The sequence below is a fragment of the Halyomorpha halys genome, unplaced genomic scaffold (assembly GCF_000696795.3).
Source record: "Halyomorpha halys isolate HHAL.00 unplaced genomic scaffold, Hhal_1.1 Scaffold772.1, whole genome shotgun sequence".
Taxonomy (NCBI): Eukaryota; Metazoa; Arthropoda; class Insecta; order Hemiptera; family Pentatomidae; genus Halyomorpha; species Halyomorpha halys.
The window spans coordinates 172,606-178,382 of NW_027112238.1; the positions used below are offsets into that span (position 1 = coordinate 172,606).

The 5,777-nt window shown below is 29.8% G+C and overlaps 1 protein-coding gene across 1 annotated transcript in view; it reads right to left on the reverse strand.

Annotated features, from left to right (window-relative positions):
* Tbce (Tubulin-binding cofactor E) overlaps nucleotides 1-2,419 on the reverse strand; it is a 43,080-nt gene extending 40,661 nt beyond the window's left edge. The window contains exon 1 of the mRNA XM_067050203.1: nucleotides 2,397-2,419. The gene's annotated coding sequence lies outside the window, so the exon portion shown is untranslated. The remainder of the gene's footprint in view (nucleotides 1-2,396) is intronic.
* Between the last annotated feature and the right edge of the window lie 3,358 nt (nucleotides 2,420-5,777).

A 5,777-nucleotide genomic window follows, 5' to 3' on the forward strand; every position in this document is an offset into this window, starting at 1 on the left:
CGTGGAGATTTTTTAAAATTTCTTAATTGGATTTTTTTTGACCGAATACGGAAAATCTCCTTCTCAAATTGAATACTAATTTAATGAATATTAAAAAATAATTTTTAATAAAATACTAGCTGAACCGGCAAAGCTTCGCTATAGCTATATTTGAGCATGTATACAGATTTAATGATCAAAATTAATAATCTACTATAAATAATTGTAAATTTAGTTTAAATTAAAAATTTACATATTCTTTATTACTATAATTTGGTAAGATAAATTAACTCAATGTGTGCGATAAGGAACAAAACAGAAATTTGTATTAGGATTTAAAAGCTACATCGATAATTTTTTTCTTTTGACCGTTTTATATGATCCTACCAGTAAAAAAGAATCTGGAGATGAGGTTTTTTTTTTTTTTTCTTTACTATAAAACTCAAGAATCTAATTGTGATATTGAAGAATCCTCTGTCCTGGTTATATGTTGTGAAATTGAAAAAATTATAGATAAAACACAAATTCACAGAAATAGTAGTTGGTTCCTCATTGTATATGTGGGTTATTACTATTATTCTTCTATGGGCAACAGACCAATAGTAAATAGTAATTAATGTTTTATCCCATTTTAGTTTATTGCAATGCTATTTAATATACAATGTTTTAAGTAATACCAATTCCATATATACAAATAAATGGTTGGACTTGCAACATTCCTACTTTTATATATAAATAGATATAGACGAAGTGATGAGATATTCAGCATTCCAATGGTTCTATTACCAATGGAAACGGACAAAATGAACGATGAGTTATGAACGATCATATGAACAATCAATATTCACTGGAAGAAAAAACAAATCCTGCATATAAATCAAAGTAAAAAAACTTCTAATATTGAATTACCTTGAAAAACGGTATTTAGCTGATTGAGACGAGGCTAAAAATAAATTTTTATGTATTTATTACTTATTTATTTTTTTATTTCTATTTTATTTATGTTTTTACTTTTTTTCCAGACTAACTCAGATTTCTTTGAGAACTGTTCTAAAAACGAATATGACTTGCCTTTTCCTAAAAAAATAATTGTCGATCTTCTTTACCCCAAACCACATTATTTTTTTAATAATGATAAAAACATATTCTTTCTGAGGTAAAAACTAATAAAGTGTAACTTTTTTCTACCTAATTCGGGGATTTCACTTTCCTATAAAGAAAGGGGAAATTTTGAAAAAAAAAAACAACAAAAAAAAACAGTATGTAGACCGGCCCGGTAATTCAAAAGTTTTTTGTGAACAAAAATTCCTCCATTCCCTTTTATATAAATAGATTAAAATCCACTTATAAAAATAATTAATTTGGTAAATTCAAATCGTCCTTCAGTTTTTATCAATAGCCGATATCTCTTATATAAATTCAGTTATTAATGAACGACATTCTCGGTAACGCTTAGACTCCAAATCGATAGATAATTGATAAGAGGCGTAAAAAAAAACAAAAAAAAAAAAACCTCACCTATAGAATAAATATATTTATCTAAATATTAGTCATTTCACCATAAATAGATAAGTATTGCAGGTAACCTTAAAATACCACAGGTAGTAAAAGGTAATACTCAACATGATTTATTCTCCTACCTATAATAAAGCATCCACTAATTTATTGTTTTTTTTGTTTTAGAGGGATCAGAAAAAAAAAATATATTCGTATGAATTATTGTCATTACTATTACTAATGACAATACTATCACTTCAGACATATATGTAACTGCACATCGAACAGCAGCCTTCATTCATAATTCTAATTCCCTTCCAATCTTCAAATCCCGTATCTTCGACTACCTTCTGTCCACCCATTTCGGGAAGAATAACAATTGAAAGCTTCAAAAAAGGTTTATATATTCTCTGTATTTAATGTTTCAGAATTTCGTTCATACTTGTAAATATGTATATAAGCAGAATTGTATCTTTACATTTATTACTTTTTTAGCTTAATTGTATTGGATTTTGTTTTTCTTTTAATTTATTATCGGAAGTGTTAGTCATCTTATGTTTTATGATATGACATATAGTTTTATTTTGTTTGTTCTATTCTTATTTTATATATTCTGTTAATTATTGTTGTTCATTTTTATCTTTTTAAATTCATTATTTCATTATATTTTACATTTTTATTTTTTATTGTACTCTTAAGGCTCTAAAGCCTAATTTTGATGTCTGTATATTATTCTAAGAGATCAATCCCAAAATAAATAAAGAATATTATTATTATTATTAATGATAAAAAAAGAATTTAATGAATTGGGCAATAATTTAGAAATAGCGTTTTAAAAACTCGATTTATTACACCTATATTAAAATATTATACAGCAACGAGGTCATAAAATACTGTAATGTAAATAGAATTTGTTTTACCTGGACGCAACAGGTAGCCCGCGACGTCACAGACTGACCCCCACCGCGCCGGGCTCCCTACTACTACTACACTGCACTCGACACGCGCCACAGTCAGTGAGTTATCTCAGTGTATGTGTGTGTGCTGCGTGAACGTACGGACTGCCCCAACGTCCAAGACATGCCCACGAACAAAGACCCGGCCCCTCTCATCGGCTCTATCGACGAGGGGACCAGCAGCACCAGGTTTTCGGTACGTAATGTCACTACGTGTATAATGTTATATATCGACGGGGCCTCTTGTATTGTACTCATGGTTACAATAATAGCTAGCCCAAAATAATTTTACATTATATATACAGAAGAACAGAGAATTTTTTTACTACTAAACTTTATTAAATTTAATAATAAAGACGGTTTATTTACAACAGAACAGACGCGAGATAATAAGTTGTCAATATCGATTATCATATCGATGATCCTAACATTATGAGTCTTACTTTCACTTAGCTATCTCTATATACAATTTATAGCAAGAGAAAGTACTGTCGTGAAAAATAGACGTTGAAAGTTTTCGACGTAAATAAACGATATAATAGCCCTGACTCAACATAACTAAATCTCACATGATCTATGTGGCCTAACACAAAAAAAAAAATTGCACAACAAAACTGATTTTTTTACTTTTACATACATATATGTGAAATATCTAGTAAGGAAAGGTATTGCGATCGTGCAAAATGTCGAATTCGAATTTTCGACGGAAATACATAAGGTCACCTCAGTCCCAAAAAATCTGGTCTGAATGAGTTTGGTAAGCCAAGCTCAAAAACGAAAAGTAGTACAAAACCGGAATTATATGTTTAAAGCCAACATTTGCCTGGGATGTGACAGAAACTTTTTCATCAAATTCTACTAACCTGAAGTGCCACTTTAGAAAATCGATTTTATACTCTCTTATATCATATATTTTCTAATTTAAACAATGTAAGATTAAATGGCCTTTAAGACCAGGACGACATATGTGAAATATCTAGTAAGAAAAGGTATTGCGATCGTACAAAATTTGCCTGAGATATGACAGAAACTTTTTTAAATTCTACTAACCTGAAGTGCCACTTTAGAAAATCGATTTTATACTCTCTTATATCATATATTTTCTAATTTAAACAATGTAAGATTAAACGGCCTTTAACATCAGGTTACCATATGTGAAATATGTTAGTACTTTATCGAAAATATAAAATATGTTAGGACTATAAATAAAAATATAAATATGTTAGGACTTTATCGCCTGAGAGATAGACCAAAATGTAGATGGGAGGATTGCGTTAAAACTGATTTAGTAGATTTGGGTTTGGAAAGGAGTCACTGGAAGGCTGTATGTAGAGAACGTTTGGTAGTATCGACATCGAACCTACGGGTTCGTTAAGCCTTTATTATTATTATTATATGATATTTTAGAGAAAAAAAATATGGATTTTTATTATTTTAGAGAAAAAAATAGCAATTTTAATAGGAAGGATATTTTAAATACTCCATTCTCCGCACGTTTAATTTTTCTGAACATCTTTATCATATTTATTTTCAGGAATTTATTTATACTCTTTATCCACTTCTTTATTCTTTATAACATCTGAACAACGTTTCGGGCTCCCTGTACATTATCAAGCACTGGTTATTAATTTGTAGACAGATGTCATTTTAAATTGAAGATCATTTTTTTATATTCTAAGATAATTATAGGCTTATTTTTTTTTAATTATAAAAAGCTTATTTTTCATTAGTGCTGTTACCAAAAAAGGTTTGCCTTAAAATTGCCCATTTTTTTTTAATCCATTTATATATCCAAATTTCAGTACAATTTAAAATGCAAAAATTGTTTGAAAACAGCACTAATGAAAAATAATAAGATAAGTTTTTTTAATAAAAAAGAGACATACTCGTTTTAAAATGATTTTAAATTTAAAACATACGCTGATGACACATGTATACTGTTTGTAAACAACAACCCAACTAATGCATCACAAACACTATAGACACACATAATATCTATTGAAGAATGGTGTCAAAACTGGAGAATAAAAATAAATTCTGACAAATCCCATCAGATCACCTTTACTCTCCGTCGTAAACCTCTACCCTCCTGTTCTACAGTATCCTTTCTAAATACTCCACTAAAGCCTGTTGAACAGATTCGATACTTAGGACTCCATCTTGACAAGAGACTTACTTGAAATCCACACACAAGACTGAAACGACAAGAAACTGCTCGTAGATTCCGATTGCTACAACACTTACTTGACAAACGCTCTAAACTTCCCATTCACAACAAAAAAATAGTATACACTACGATAATCAGACCAATTTGGACATATGGAATTGAGCTCTGGGGCTCTACCAAACCATCAAATTTCTCCCGCATCCAATCCTTACAATCCAAAATCCCACGTAAAATCCTTGATGCTCCTTATTACGTTACAAATAAACCCATTGACAAAGACCTTAACATCCCATTCGCTGCAGATTTAGCCCAAAACAGATATGCGTCTTTTTATTCCAAACTCCTAACCCATTAATTCCATTAATAATCTTTCCTCCTTAACAATCCCTAATAATCCTCCGAGGCGTCTGAAAAGAAGATGGCCACGGGACTTTTATTTAAATTAATTCTGGAAGTACCACCAATGGGTGATTCCTTCCCAAGATTTTCTAGTGTATATGGAACAAACAACATATTTACTTATTGTACTTATTATTTGTACAGTTGTAAATCACATTAAATAAATAAATAAATAAAAAATTTAAAACGACATGTATGTCCAGAAATTAATAAAAAGAACTTGATAATTGGCAGAGGAGCCCGAAACGTAGTTCAGATGTTATAAAGAATAAACAAGGGGGCAAAGAGAATAAATAAATTCCTGAAAAGAAATATCTCATAGGTAACTTCGGTTTTTTTATCAGACATTTATTTAGCTCTCATTAAATAACGAAATTATATTAATTTGTTATTTATTCATTACTATTATCTATAACCTTCTTCCACCTTCCTGGCAGTTTATCAATTCCTTCCTCGTAAAATGTTGTTTGTATGGACTGCAAGGTTTTCGACAGCCTGTCTGACTTGTTCTTCGGAATTTAAGATTTTTCGATTCAAATATCCTCTATTTCAGATAAGAACAATAGTTTCAGGATTACAACTAGTTATTAATATTTAAAGTATTTATGAAAATCATATTTTAACAGTTTTTAGAAGTTACAAGATTGAATTTTCCAAAAATCCTTGATGCTCCTTATTACGTGACAAATAAACTCATTCACAAAGACCTTAACATCCCATTCGTTGCAGATTTGACCCAAAACAGATATGCGTCTTTTCATTCCAAACTCCTTAACCAT